The sequence below is a fragment of the Scyliorhinus torazame genome, chromosome 8, assembly GCF_047496885.1.
Source record: "Scyliorhinus torazame isolate Kashiwa2021f chromosome 8, sScyTor2.1, whole genome shotgun sequence".
Lineage (NCBI taxonomy): Eukaryota > Metazoa > Chordata > Chondrichthyes > Carcharhiniformes > Scyliorhinidae > Scyliorhinus > Scyliorhinus torazame.
Window position 1 is genome coordinate 139,838,953 of NC_092714.1, and position 19,444 is coordinate 139,858,396.

The window sequence follows — 19,444 nt, forward strand, 5'->3', positions numbered from 1 at the left end:
GCACAGACTGCACACTCACACAGCACAGACTGCACACTCACACAGCACAGACTGCACACTCACACAGCACAGACTGCACACTCACACAGCACAGACTGCACACTCACACAGCACAGACTGCACACTCACACAGCACAGACTGCACACTCACACAGCACAGACTGCACACTCACACAGCACAGACTGCACACTCACACAGCACAGACTGCACACTCACACAGCACAGACTGCACACTCACACAGCACCGACTGCACACTCACACAGCACCGACTGCACACTCACACAGCGCAGACTGCACACACACACAGCACAGACTGCACACTCACACAGCACAGATTGCACACTCACACAGCACAGACTGCACACTCACACAGCACCGACTGGACACTCACACAGCACAGGCTGCACACTCACACAGCACCGACTGCACACTCACACAGCACAGACTGCACACTTACACAGCACAGACTGCACACTCACACAGCACCGACTGCTCACTCACACAGCACAGACTGCACACTCACACAGCACAGACTGGACACTCACACAGCACAGGCTGCACACTCACACAGCACCGACTGCACACTCACACAGCACAGACTGGACACTCTCACAGCACAGACTGCACACTCACACAGCACAGACTGCACACTCACACAGCACAGACTGCACACTCACACAGCACAGACTGCACACTCACACAGCACAGACTGCACACTCACACAGCACAGACTGCACACTCACACAGCACAGACTGCACACTCACACAGCACAGACTGCACACTCACACAGCACAGACTGCACACTCATACAGCACAGACTGGACACTCTCACAGCACAGACTGCACACTCACACAGCACAGACTGCACACTCACACAGCACCGACTGCACACTCACACAGCACAGACTACACACTCACACAGCACAGACTGCACACTCACACAGCACAGACTGGACACTCTCACAGCACAGACTGCACACTCATACAGCACAGACTGGACACTCTCACAGCACAGACTGCACACTCACACAGCACAGACTGCACACTCACACAGCACCGACTGCACACTCACACAGCACAGACTGCACACTCACACAGCACAGTCTGCACACTCACACAGCACAGACTACACACTCACACAGCACAGACTACACACTCACACAGCACAGACTGCACACTCACACAGCACAGACTACACACTCACACAGCACAGGACTACACACTCACACAGCACAGACTACACACTCACACAGCACAGACTGCACACTCACACAGCACAGACTGCACACTCACACAGCACAGACTGCACACTCACACAACACAGGCTGCACACTCATACACCACAGACTGCACACTCACACAGCACAGACTGCACACTCACACAGCACCGACTGGACACTCACACAGCACAGGCTGCACACTCACACAGCACCGACTGCACACTCATACAGCACAGACTGCACACTTACACAGCACAGACTGCACACTCACACAGCACAGACTGCACACTCACACAGCACCGACTACACACTCACAGAGCACAGACTGCTCACTCACACAGCACAGGCTGCACACTCACACAGCACCGACTGCACACTCATACAGCACAGACTGCACACTTACACAGCACAGACTGCACACTCACACAGCACAGACTGCACACTCACACAGCACCGACTACACACTCATACAGCACAGACTGCACACTTACACAGCACAGACTGCACACTCACACCAGCACAGACTGCACACTCACACAGCACCGACTACACACTCACAGAGCACAGACTGCTCACTCACACAGCACCGACTGCACACTCACACAGCACAGACTGCACACTCACACAGCACAGACTGCACACTCACACAGCACAGACTGCACACTCACACAGCACAGACTGCACACTCACACAGCACAGACTGCACACTCACACAGCACAGACTGCACACTCACACAGCACAGACTGCACACTCACACAGCACAGACTGCACACTCACACAGCACCGACTGCACACTCACACAGCACCGACTGCACACTCACACAGCACAGACTGCTCACTCACACAGCACAGACTGCACACTCACACAGCACAGACTGCACACTCACACAGCACAGACTGCACACTCACACAGCACAGAGTGCACACTCACACAGCACAGACTGCACACTCACACAGCACCGACTGCACACTCACACAGCACAGACTGCACACTCACAGCACAGACTGCACACTCACACAGCACAGACTGCACACTCACACAGCACCGACTGCTCACTCACACAGCACCACTGCACACTCACACAGCACAGACTGCTCACTCACACAGCACAGACTGCACACTCACACAGCACAGACTGCACACTCACACAGCACAGACTGCACACTCACACAGCACAGACTGCACACTCACACAGCACAGACTGCACACTCACACAGCACAGACTGCACACTCACACAGCACAGACTGCTCACTCACACAGCTCAGACTGCTCACTCACACAGCACAGACTGCACACTCACACAGCACAGACTGCACACTCACACAGCACCGACTGCACACTCTCACAGCACAGACTGCACACTCACACAGCACAGACTGCACACTCACACAGCACAGACTGCACACTCACACAGCACAGACTGCACACTCACACAGCACAGACTGCACACTCACACAGCACAGACTGCACACTCACACAGCACAGACTGCTCACTCACAAAGCACCGACTGCACACTCACACAGCACAGACTGCACACTCACACAGCACAGACTGCACACTCACACAGCACAGACTGCACACTCACACAGCACAGACTGCACACTCTCACAGCACAGACTACACACTCACACAGCACAGACTGCACACTCACACAGCACAGACTGCACACTCACACAGCACAGACTGCTCACTCACACAGCACAGACTGCACACTCACACAGCACAGACTGCTCACTCACACAGCACAGACTGCACACTCTCACAGCACAGACTACACACTCACACAGCACAGACTGCACACTCACACAGCACAGACTGCTCACTCACACAGCACAGACTGCTCACTCACAAAGCACCGACTGCGCACTCACACAGCACAGACTGCACACTCACACGGCACAGACTGCACACTCACACAGCACACACTGCACACTCACACAGCACCGACTGCACACTCACACAGCACAGACTGCACACTCACACAGCACAGACTGCTCACTCACACAGCACAGACTGCACACTCTCACAGCACAGACTACACACTCACACAGCACAGACTGCACACTCACACAGCACAGACTGCTCACTCACACAGCACAGACTGCACACTCTCACAGCACAGACTACACACTCACACAGCACAGACTGCACACTCACACAGCACAGACTGCACACTCACACAGCACAGACTGCACACTCACACAGCACAGACTGCACACTCACACAGCACAGACTGCACACTCACACAGCACAGACTGCACACTCACACAGCACAGTCTGCACACTCACACAGCACAGACTGCACACTCTCACAGCACAGACTGCACACTCACACAGCACAGACTGCACACTCACACAGCACAGACTGCACACTCACACAGCACAGACTACACACTCACACAGCACAGACTGCACACTCACACAGCACAGACTGCACACTCTCACAGCACAGACTGCACACTCACACAGCACAGACTACACACTCACACAGCACAGACTGCACACTCAAACAGCACAGACTGCACACTCACACAGCACAGACTGCACACTCACACAGCACAGACTGCTCACTCACACAGCACAGACTGCTCACTCACACAGCACAGACTGCACACTCACACAGCACAGACTGCACACTCACACAGCACAGACTTCACACTCACACAGCACAGACTGCACACTCACACAGCACCGACTGCACACTCACACAGCACAGACTGCACACTCACACAGCACAGACTGCACACTCACACAGCACCGACTGCACACTCACACAGCACCGACTGCACACTCACACAGCACCGACTGCACACTCACACAGCACAGACTGCACACTCACACAGCACAGACTGCACACTCACACAGCACAGACTGCACACTCACACAGCACAGACTGCACACTCACACAGCACAGACTGCACACTCACACAGCACAGACTGCACACTCGCACAGCACAGACTGCACACTCACACAGCACAGACTGCTCACTCACACAGCACAGACTGCTCACTCACACAGCGCAGACTGCTCACTCACACAGCACAGACTGCACACTCACACAGCACAGACTGCACACTCACACAGCACAGACTGCACACTCACACAGCACAGACTGCACACTCGCACAGCACAGACTGCACACTCACACAGCACAGACTGCTCACTCACACAGCACAGACTGCTCACTCACACAGCGCAGACTGCTCACTCACACAGCACAGACTGCTCACTCACACAGCACAGACTGCACACTCACACAGCACAGACTGCACACTCACACAGCACAGACTGCTCACTCACACAGCACAGACTGCACACTCACACAGCACCGACTGCACACTCACACAGCACAGACTGCACACTCACACAGCACAGACTGCACACTCGCACAGCACAGACTGCTCACTCACACAGCACAGACTGCACACTCACACAGCACAGACTGCACACTCACACAGCACAGACTGCACACTCACACAGCACAGACTGCACACTCACACAGCACAGACTGCACACTCGCACAGCACAGACTGCTCACTCTCACAGCACAGACTGCACACTCACACAGCACAGACTGCACACTCACACAGCACAGACTGCACACTCACACAGCACAGACTGCACACTCACACAGCACCGACTGCACACTCACACAGCACAGACTGCACACTCACACAGCACCGACTGCACCCTCGCACAGCACAGACTGCACACTCACACAGCACACACTGCACACTCACACAGCACAGACTGCACACTCACACAGCACAGACTGCACACTCACACAGCACAGACTGCACACTCACACAGCACAGACTGCACACTCACACAGCACCGACTGCACACTCACACAGCACCGACTGCACACTCACACAGCACAGACTGCACACTCATACAGCACAGACTGCACACTTACACAGCACAGACTGCACACTCACACAGCACAGACTGCACACTCACACAGCACAGACTGCACACTCACACAGCACAGACTGCACACTCGCACAGCACAGACTGCACACTCACACAGCACAGACTGCACACTCACACAGCACAGACTGCACACTCACACAGCACAGACTGCACACTCACACAGCACAGACTGCACACTCACAGCACAGACTGCACACTCACACAGCACAGACTGCACACTCACACAGCACAGACTGCACACTCACACAGCACAGACTGCACACTCACACAGCACCGACTGCACACTCACACAGCACAGACTGCACACTCACACAGCACAGACTGCACACTCACACAGCACAGACTGCACACTCACACAGCACAGACTGCACACTCACACAGCACAGACTGCACACTCACACAGCACCGACTGCACACTCACACAGCACAGACTGCACACTCACACAGCACAGACTGCACACTCACAGCACAGACTGCACACTCACACAGCACAGACTGCACACTCACACAGCACAGACTGCACACTCACACAGCACAGACTGCTCACTCACACAGCACCGACTGCACACTCACACAGCACCGACTGCACACTCACACAGCACAGACTGCACACTCACACAGCACCGACTGCACACTCACACAGCACAGACTGCACACTCACACAGCACAGACTGCACACTCACACAGCACAGACTGCACACTCACACAGCACAGACTGCACATTCACACAGCACCGACTGCACACTCACACAGCACAGACTGCTCACTCACACAGCACAGACTGCACACTCACACAGCACAGACTGCACACTCACACAGCACAGACTGCACACTCAGAGCACAGACTGCACACTCACACAGCACAGACTGCACACTCACACAGCACAGACTGCACACTCACACAGCACAGACTGCACACTCACACAGCACCGACTGCACACTCACACAGCACAGTCTGCACACTCACACAGCACAGACTGCACACTCACACAGCACAGACTGCACACTTACACAGCACAGACTGCACACTCACACAGCACAGACTGCACACTCACACAGCACAGACTGCACACTTACACAGCACAGACTGCACACTCACACAGCACAGACTGCACACTCACACAGCACAGACTGCACACTCACACAGCACAGACTGCACACAGCACCGACTGCACACTCGCACAGCACAGACTGCTCACTCACACAGCACAGACTGCACACTCACACAGCACCGACTGCACACTCACACAGCACCGACTGCACACTTACACAGCACAGACTGCACACTCACACAGCACCGACTGCACACTCGCACAGCACAGACTGCACACTCACACAGCACAGACTGCACACTCACACAGCACCGACTGCACACTTACACAGCACAGACTGCACACTCACACAGCACCGACTGCACACTCACACAGCACAGACTGCACACTCACACAGCACCGACTGCACACTTACACAGCACAGACTGCACACTCACACAGCACCGACTGCACACTTACACAGCACAGACTGCACACTCACACAGCACCGACTGCACACTCGCACAGCACAGACTGCACACTTACACAGCACAGACTGCACACTCACACAGCACCGACTGCACACTCACACAGCACAGACTGGACACTCACACAGCACAGACTGCACACTCACACAGCACAGACTGCACACTCACACAGCACAGACTGCACACTCACACAGCACCGACTGCACACTCACACAGCACAGACTGCACACTCACACAGCACAGACTGCACACTCACACAGCACAGACTGCACACTCACACAGCACAGACTGCACACTCACACAGCACCGACTGCACACTCACACAGCACAGACTGCACACTCACACAACACAGACTGCACACTCACACAGCACAGACTGCACACTCACACAGCACAGACTGCACACTCACACAGCACAGACTGCACACTCACACAGCACAGACTGCACACTCACACAGCACAGACTGCACACTCACACAGCACCGACTGCACACTCACACAGCACAGACTGCACACTCACACAGCACAGACTGCACACTCACACAGCACAGACTGCACACTCACACAGCACAGACTGCACACTCACACAGCACCGACTGCACACTCACACAGCACAGACTGCACACTCACACAGCACAGACTGCACACTCACACAGCACAGACTACACACTCACACAGCACAGACTGCACACTCACACAGCACCGACTGCACACTCACACAGCACAGACTGCACACTCACACAGCACAGACTGCACACTCACACAGCACAGACTGCACACTCACACAGCACAGACTGCACACTCACACAGCACAGACTGCACACTCACACAGCACAGACTGCACACTCACACAGCACCGACTGCTCACTCACACAGCACAGACTGCACACTCACACAGCACAGACTGCATACTCACACAGCACAGACTGCACACTCACACAGCACAGACTGCACACTCACACAGCACAGACTGCACACTCACACAGCACAGACTGCATACTCACACAGCACAGACTGCACACTCACACAGCACAGACTGCACACTCACACAGCACAGACTGCACACTCACACAGCACAGACTGCACACTCACACAGCACAGACTGCACACTCACACAGCACCGACTGCACACTCACACAGCACAGACTGCATACTCACACAGCACAGACTGCACACTCACACAGCACCGACTGCACACTCACACAGCACAGACTACAAACTCACACAGCACAGACTGCACACTCACACAGCACAGACTGCACACTCACACAGCACAGACTGCACACTCACACAGCACCGACTGCACACTCACACAGCACAGACTGCATACTCACACAGCACAGACTGCACACTCACACAGCACCGACTGCACACTCACACAGCACAGACTACAAACTCACACAGCACAGACTGCACACTCACACAGCACAGAGTGCACACTCACACCGCACAGACTGCACACTCACACAGCACAGACTGCACACTCACACAGCACCGACTGCACACTCACACAGCACAGACTGCACACTCACACAGCACAGACTGCACACTCACACAGCACCGACTGCACACTCACACAGCACAGACTGCACACTCACACAGCACAGACTGCACACTCACACAGCACAGACTGCACACTCACACAGCACCGACTGCACACTCACACAGCACAGACTGCACACTCACACAGCACAGACTGCACACTCACACAGCACAGTCTGCACACTCACACAGCACCGACTGCACACTCACACAGCACAGACTGCACACTCACACAGCACAGACTGCACACTCACACAGCACAGACTGGACACTCACACAGCACAGACTGCACACTCACACAGCACCGACTGCACACACACACAGCACAGACTGCACACTCACACAGCACAGACTGCACACTCACACAGCACAGACTGCACACTCACACAGCACAGACTGCACACTCTCACAGCACCGACTGCACACTCACACAGCACAGAGTGCACACTCACACAGCACAGACTGCACACTCACACAGCACAGACTGCACACTCACACAGCACCGACTGCACACTCACACAGCACCGACTACACACTCTCACAGCACCGACTGCACACTCACACAGCACAGACTGCACACTCACACAGCACCGACTGCACACTCACACAGCACAGACTGCACACTCACACAGCACAGACTGCACATTCACACAGCACAGACTGCTCACTCACACAGCACAGACTGCACACTCACACAGCACAGACTGCACACTCACACAGCACAGACTGCACACTCACACAGCACAGACTGCACACTCACACAGCACAGACTGCACACTCACACAGCACAGACTGCACACTCACACAGCACAGACTGCACACTCACACAGCACCGACTGCTCACTCACACAGCACAGACTGCACACTCACACAGCACAGACTGCTCACTCACACAGCACAGACTGCACACTCACACAGCACAGACTGCACATTCACACAGCACAGACTGCACACTCACACAGCACAGACTGCACACTCACACAGCACAGACTGCACACTCACACAGCACAGACTGCACACTCACACAGCACCGACTGCACACTCACACAGCACAGACTGCACACTCACACAACACAGACTGCACATTCACACAGCACAGACTGCACACTCACACAGCACAGACTGCACACTCACACAGCACAGACTGCACACTCACACAGCACAGACTGCACACTCACACAGCACAGACTGCACACTCACACAGCACAGACTGCACACTCACACAGCACAGACTGCACACTCACACAGCACAGACTGCACACTCACACAGCACAGACTGCACACTCCCACAGCACAGACTGCACACTCACACAGCACCGACTGCACACTCACACAGCACAGACTGCACACTCACACAGCACCGACTGCACACTCACACAGCACAGACTGCACACTCACACAGCACCGACTGCACACACACACAGCACAGACTGCACACTCACACAGCACCGACTGCACACTCACACAGCCCCGACTGCACACTCACACAGCCCCGACTGCACACTCACACAGCACCGACTGCACACTCACACAGCACAGACTGCACACTCACACAGCACAGACTGCACACTCACACAGCACCGACTGCACACACACACAGCACAGACTGCACACTCACACAGCACCGACTGCACACTCACACAGCACAGACTGCACACTCACACAGCACAGACTGGACACTCACACAGCACAGACTGCACACTCACACAGCACAGACTGCTCACTCACACAGCACTGACTGCACACTCACACAGCACAGACTGCACACTTACACAGCACAGACTGCACACTCACACAGCACCGACTGCACACTCACACAGCACAGACTACACACTCACACAGCACAGACTGCACACTCACACAGCACCGACTGCACACTCACACAGCACAGACTACACACTCACACAGCACAGACTGCACACTCACACAGCACAGACTGCACACTCACACAGCACAGACTGCACACTCACACAGCACCGACTGCTCACTCACACAGCACAGACTGCTCACTCACACAGCACAGACTGCACACTCACACAGCACAGACTGCACACTCACACAGCACAGACTGCACACTTACACAGCACAGACTGCTCACTCACACAGCACCGACTGCACACTCACACAGCACAGACTGCACACTCACACAGCACAGACTGCACACTCACACAGCACAGACTGCTCACTCACACAGCACAGACTACACACTCACACAGCACAGACTGCACACTCACACAGCACAGACTGCACACTCACACAGCACAGACTGCACACTCTCACAGCACAGACTGCACACTCACACAGCACAGACTGCACACTCACACAGCACAGACTGCACACTCACACAGCACAGACTGCACACTCTCACAGCACAGACTGGACACTCACACAGCACAGACTGCTCACTCACACAGCACAGACTACACACTCACACAGCACAGACTGTACACTCACACAGCACAGACTGCACACTCACACAGCACAGACTGCACACTCACACAGCACAGACTGCACACTCACACAGCACAGACTGCACACTCACACAGCACAGACTGCTCACTCACACAGCACAGACTGCACACTCACACAGCACAGACTGCACACTCACACAGCACAGACTGCTCACTCACACAGCACCGACTGCAGACTCACACAGCACAGACTGCTCACTCACACAGCACAGACTGCACACTCACACAGCACAGACTGCACACTCACACAGCACAGACTGCACACTCACACAGCACAGACTGCACACTCACACAGCACAGACTGCACACTCACACAGCACAGACTGCACACTCACACAGCACAGACTGCACACTCACACAGCACAGACTGCACACTCACACAGCACAGACTGCACACTCACACAGCACAGACTGCTCACTCACACAGCACCGACTGCAGACTCACACAGCACAGACTGCTCACTCACACAGCACCGACTGCACACTCACACAGCACAGACTGCACACTCACACAGCACAGACTGCTCACTCACACAGCACCGACTGCACACTCACACAGCACCGACTGCACACTCACACAGCACAGACTGCACACTCACACAGCACAGACTGGACACTCACACAGCACAGACTGCACACTCACACAGCACAGACTGCTCACTCACACAGCACCGACTGCACACTCACACAGCACAGACTGCACACTCACACAGCACAGTCTGCACACTCACACAGCACAGACTGCTCACTCACACAGCACAGTCTGCACACTCACACAGCACAGACTGCACACTCACACAGCACAGACTGGACACTCACACAGCACAGACTGCACACTCACACAGCACAGACTGCTCACTCACACAGCACCGACTGCACACTCACACAGCACCGACTGCACACTCACACAGCACAGACTGCACACTCACACAGCACAGACTGGACACTCACACAGCACAGACTGCACACTCACACAGCACAGACTGCTCACTCACACAGCACCGACTGCACACTCACACAGCACCGACTGCACACTCACACAGCACAGACTGCACACTCACACAGCACAGACTGGACACTCACACAGCACAGACTGCACACTCACACAGCACAGACTGCTCACTCACACAGCACCGACTGCACACTCACACAGCACAGACTGCACACTCACACAGCACCGACTGCACACTCACACAGCACAGACTGCACACTCACACAGCACAGACTGCTCACTCACACAGCACAGACTGGACACTCACACAGCACAGACTGCTCACTCACACAGCACAGACTGCACACTCACACAGCACAGACTGCACACTCACACAGCACCGACTGCACACTCACACAGCACAGACTGCACACTCACACAGCACAGACTGCTCACTCACACAGCACAGACTGCACACTCACACAGCACAGACTGCACACTCACACAGCACCGACTGCACACTCACACAGCACAGACTGCACACTCACACAGCACAGACTGCACACTCACACAGCACAGACTGCACACTCACACAGCACCGACTGCACACTCACACAGCACAGACTGCACACTCACACAGCACAGACTGCACACTCACACAGCACAGACTGCACACTCACACAGCACAGACTGCACACTCACACAGCACAGACTACACACTCACACAGCACAGACTGCACACTCACACAGCACAGACTGCACACTCACACAGCACAGACTGCACACTCACACAGCACAGACTGCACACTCACAGCACAGACTGCACACTCACACAGCACAGACTGCACACTCACACAGCACCGACTGCACACTCACACAGCACCGACTGCACACTCACACAGCACAGACTGCACACTCACACAGCACAGACTGCACACTCACACAGCACCGACTGCACACTCACACAGCACCGACTGCACACTCACACAGCACAGACTGCTCACTCACACAGCACAGACTGCACACTCACACAACACAGACTGCACACTCACACAGCACAGACTGCACACTCACACAGCACAGACTGCACACTCACACAGCACAGACTGCACACTCACACAGCACGGACTGCACACTCACACAGCACAGACTGCACACTCACACAGCACAGACTGCACACTCACACAGCACAGACTGCACACTCACACAGCACCGACTGCACACTCGCACAGCACAGAGTGCACACTCACACAGCACAGACTGCACACTCACACAGCACAGACTGCACACTCACACAGCACAGACTGCACACTCACACAGCACAGTCTGCACACTCACACAGCACAGACTGCACACTCACACAGCACGGACTGCACACTCACACAGCACCGACTGCACACTCACACAACACAGACTGCAGACTCACACAGCACAGACTGCACACTCACACAGCACCGACTGCACACTCACACAGCACAGACTGCACACTCACACAGCACAGACTGCACACTCACACAGCGCAGACTGCACACTCACACAACACAGACTGCACACTCACACAGCACAGACTGCACACTCACACAGCACAGACTGCACACTCACACAGCACAGACTGCACACTCCCACAGCACAGACTGCACACTCACACAGCACAGACTGCACACTCACACAGCACAGACTGCACACTCACACAGCACAGACTGCACACTCACACAGCACAGGCTGCACACTCACACAGCACAGTCTGCTCACTCACACAGCACAGACTGCACACTCACACAGCACAGACTGCACACTCACACAGCACCGACTGCACACTCACACAGCACAGGCTGCACACTCACACAGCACAGACTGCACACTCACACAGCACAGACTGCACACTCACACAGCACAGACTGCACACTCACACAGCACAGACTGCACACTCACACAGCACAGACTGCACACTCACACAGCACAGACTGCACACTCACACAGCACAGGCTGCACACTCACACAGCACAGTCTGCTCACTCACACAGCACAGACTGCACACTCACACAGCACAGACTGCTCACTCACACAGCACAGACTGCTCACTCACACAGCACAGACTGCACACTCACACAGCACAGACTGCACACTCACACAGCACAGGCTGCACAATCACACAGCACAGACTGCACACTCACACAGCACAGACTGCACACTCACACAGCACAGACTGCTCACTCACACAGCACAGACTGCACACTCACACAGCACAGACTGCACACTCACACAGCACCGACTGCACACTCACACAGCACAGACTGCACACTCACACAGCACCGACTGCACACTCACACAGCACAGGCTGCACACTCACACAGCACAGACTGCTCACTCACACAGCACAGACTGCTCACTCACACAGCACAGACTGCACACTCACACAGCACAGACTGCACACTCACACAGCACAGGCTGCACAATCACACAGCACAGACTGCACACTCACACACACAGACTGCACACTCACACAGCACAGACTGCTCACTCACACAGCACAGACTGCACACTCACACAGCACAGACTGCACACTCACACAGCACAGACTGCACACTCACACAGCACAGACTGCACACTCACACAGCACAGACTGCACACTCACACAGCACAGTCTGCTCACTCACACAGCACAGACTGCACACTCACACAGCACAGACTGCTCACTCACACAGCACAGACTGCACACTCACACAGCACAGTCTGCTCACTCACACAGCACAGTCTGCACACTCACACAGCACAGACTGCTCACTCACACAGCACAGACTGCACACTCACACAGCACCGACTGCACACTCACACAGCACAGGCTGCACACTCACACAGCACAGACTGCACACTCACACAGCACAGACTGCACACTCACACAGCACAGACTGCACACTCACACAGCACAGACTGCACACTCACACAGCACCGACTGCACACTCACACAGCACAGACTATATACTCACACAGCACCGACTGCACACTCACACAGCACAGACTGCTCACTCACACAGCACAGACTGCACACTCACACAGCACAGACTGCTCACTCACACAGCACAGACTGCTCACTCACACAGCACAGACTGCACACTCACACAGCACAGACTGCACACTCACACAGCACAGACTGCACACTCACACAGCACAGACTGCACACTCACACAGCACAGACTGCACACTCACAGAGCACCGACTGCACACTCACACAGCACAGACTGCACACTCTCACAGCACAGACTGCACACTCACACAGCACAGACTGCACACTCACACAACACAGACTGCACACTCACACAACACAGACTGCACACTCACACAGCACCGACTGCTCACTCACACAGCACAGACTGCACACTCACACAGCACAGACTGCACACTCACACAGCACAGACTGCACACTCACACAGCACAGACTGCACACTCACACAGCACAGACTGCACACTCACACAGCACAGACTGCACACTCACACAGCACAGACTGCACACTCACGCAGCACAGACAGCACACTCACACAGCACAGACTGCACACTCACACAGCACAGACTGCACACTCTCACAGCACAGACTCCACACTCACACAGCACAGACTGCACACTCACACAGCACAGACTGCACACTCACACAGCACAGACAGCACACTCACACAGCACAGACTGCACACTCACACAGCACAGACTGCACACTCACACAGCACAGACTGCACACTCACACAGCACAGACTGCACACTTCCACAGCACAGACTGCACACTCACACAGCACAGACTGCACACTCACACAGCACAGACTGCTCACTCACACAGCACCGACTGCACACTCACACAGCACAGACTGCACACTCACACAGCACAGACTGCACACTCACACAGCACAGGCTGCACACTCACACAGCACAGACTGCACACTCACACAGCACAGACTGCACACTCACACAGCACAGACTGCACACTCACACAGCACCGACTGCACACTCACACAGCACAGAGTGCATACTCACACAGCACCGACTGCACACTCACACAGCACAGACTGCACACTCACACAGCACAGACTGCGCACTCACACAGCACAGACTGCACACTCACACAGCACAGACTGCACACTCACACAGCACCGACTGCACACTCACACAACACAGACTGCACACTCACACAGCACAGACTGCACACTCACACAACACAGACTGCACACTCGCACAGCACAGACTGCACACTCACACAACACAGACTGCACACTCACACAACACAGACTGCACACTCACACAGCACCGACTGCACACTCACACAACACAGACTGCACACTCACACAACACAGACTGCACACTCACACAACACAGACTGCACACTCGCACAGCACAGACTGCACACTCACACAGCACAGACTGCACACTCACACAGCACAGACTGCACACTCACACAACACCGACTGCACACTCACACAGCACCGACTGCACACTCACACAGCACAGACTGCACACTCACACAGCACCGACTGCACACTCACACAGCACAGACTGCACACTCACACAGCACAGACTGCACACTCACACAGCACAGACTGCACACTCTCACAGCACAGACTGCACACTCACACAGCACAGACTGCACACTCACACAGCACAGACTGCACACTCACACAGCACAGACTGCACACTCACACAGCACAGACTGCACACTCACACAGCACAGTCTGCACACTCTCACAGCACAGACTGCACTCTCACACAGCACAGACTGCACACTCACACAGCACAGACTGCACACTCACACAGCACAGACTGCACACTCACACAGCACCGACTGCACACTCTCACAGCACAGACTGCACACTCACACAGCACAGACTGCACACTCACACAACACAGGCTGCACACTCACACAGCACAGACTGCACACTCACACAGCACAGACTATATACTCACACAGCACAGACTGCACACTCACACAGCACCGACTGCACACTCTCACAGCACAGACTGCACACTCACACAGCACAGACTGCACACTCACACAGCACAGACTGCACACTCACACAGCACAGACTGCACACTCACACAGCACAGACTGCACACTCTCACAGCACAGACTGCACACTCACACAGCACAGACTGCACACTCACACAGCACAGACTGCACACTCACAGCACAGACTGCACACTCACACAGCACAGACTGCACACTCACACAGCACAGACTGCACACTCACACAGCACAGACTGCACACTCACACAGCACAGACTGCACACTCACACAGCACAGACTGCACACTCACACAGCACCGACTATATACTCACACAGCACAGACTGCACACTCACACAGCACAGACTGCACACTCACACAGCACAGACTGCACACTCACACAGCACAGACTGCACACTCTCACAGCACAGACTGCACACTCTCACAGCACAGACTGCACACTCACACAGCACAGACTGCACACTCACACAGCACAGACTGCACACTCTCACAGCACAGACTGCACACTCACACAGCACAGACTGCACACTCACACAGCACAGACTGCACACTCACACAGCACAGACTGCACACTCACACAGCACAGACTGCACACTCACACAGCACAGACTGCACACTCACACAGCACAGACTGCACACTCACAGCACAGACTGCACACTCACACAGCACAGACTGCACACTCACACAGCACAGACTGCACACTCACACAGCACAGACTGCACACTCACGCAGCACCGACTACACACTCACACAGCACAGACTGCACACTCACACAGCACCGACTGCACACTCACACAGCACAGACTGCACACTCACACAGCACAGACTGCACACTCACACAGCACAGACTGCACACTCACACAGCACAGACTGCACACTCACACAGCACAGACTGCACACTCTCACAGCACAGACTGCACACTCACACAGCACAGACTGCACACTCACACAGCACAGACTGCACACTCACACAGCACAGACTGCACACTCACACAGCACCGACTGCACACTCACACAGCACAGACTGCACACTCACAGCACAGACTGCACACTCACACAGCACAGACTGCACACTCACACAGCACAGACTGCACACTCACACAGCACAGACTGCACACTCACACAGCACAGACTGCACACTCACACAGCACAGACTGCACACTCACACAGCACAGACTGCACACTCACACAGCACAGACTGCACACTCACACAGCACAGACTGCACACTCACACAGCACAGACTGCACACTCACACAGCACCGACTGCACACTCACACAGCACAGACTACACACTCACACAGCACAGACTGCACACTCACACAGCACAGACTGCACACTCACACAGCACAGACTGCACACTCACACAGCACAGACTGCACACTCACACACACAGACTGCACACTCACACAGCACAGACTGCACACTCACACACACAGACAGCACACTCACACAGCACAGACTGCACACTCACACAGCACAGACTGCACACTCACACAGCACCGACTGCACACTCACACAGCACAGACTGCACACTCACACAGCACAGACTGCACACTCACACAGCACCGACTATATACTCACACAGCACCGACTGCACACTCACACAGCACAGACTGCTCACTCACACAGCACAGACTGCTCACTCACACAGCACCGACTGCTCACTCACACAGCACAGACTGCACACTCACACAACACAGACTGCTCACTCACACAGCACCGACTGCTCACTCACACAGCACAGACTGCACACTCACACAACACAGACTGCTCACTCACACAGCACCGACTGCTCACTCACACAGCACAGACTGCACACTCACACAGCACAGACTGCACACTCACACAGCACAGACTGCACACTCACACAGCACAGACTGCACACTCACACAGCACAGACTGCACACTCACACAGCACAGACTGCACACTCACACAGCACAGACTGCACACTCACGCAGCACAGACAGCACACTCACACAGCACAGACTGCACACTCACACAGCACAGACTGCACACTCTCACAGCACAGACTCCACACTCACACAGCACAGACTGCACACTCACACAGCACCGACTGCACTCTCACACAGCACAGACTGCACACTCACACAGCACCGACTGCACACTCACACAGCACAGACTGCACACTCACACAGCACAGACTGCACACTCACACAGCACCGACTATATACTCACACAGCACCGACTGCACACTCACACAGCACAGACTGCTCACTCACACAGCACAGACTGCTCACTCACACAGCACAGACTGCACACTCACACAGCACAGACTGCACACTCACACAGCACCGACTGCTCACTCACACAGCACAGACTGCACACTCACACAACACAGACTGCTCACTCACACAGCACCGACTGCTCACTCACACAGCACAGACTGCACACTCACTCAGCACAGACTGCACACTCACACAGCACAGACTGCACACTCACACAACACAGACTGCACACTCACACAGCACAGACTGCACACTCACACAGCACAGACTGCTCACTCACACAGCACAGACTGCTCACTCACACAGCACCGACTGCTCACTCACACAGCACAGACAGCACAGACTGCACACTCACACAGCACAGACTGCACACTCACCTCAGCACAGACTGCACAACTCACACAGCACAGACTGCACACTCACAACAACCACACAGCCGACTGCTCACTCACACAGCACAGACTGCACACTCACACAGCACAGACTGCTCACTCACACAGCACAGACTGCTCACTCACACAGCACCGACTGCACACTCACACAGCACAGACTGCACACTCACACAAC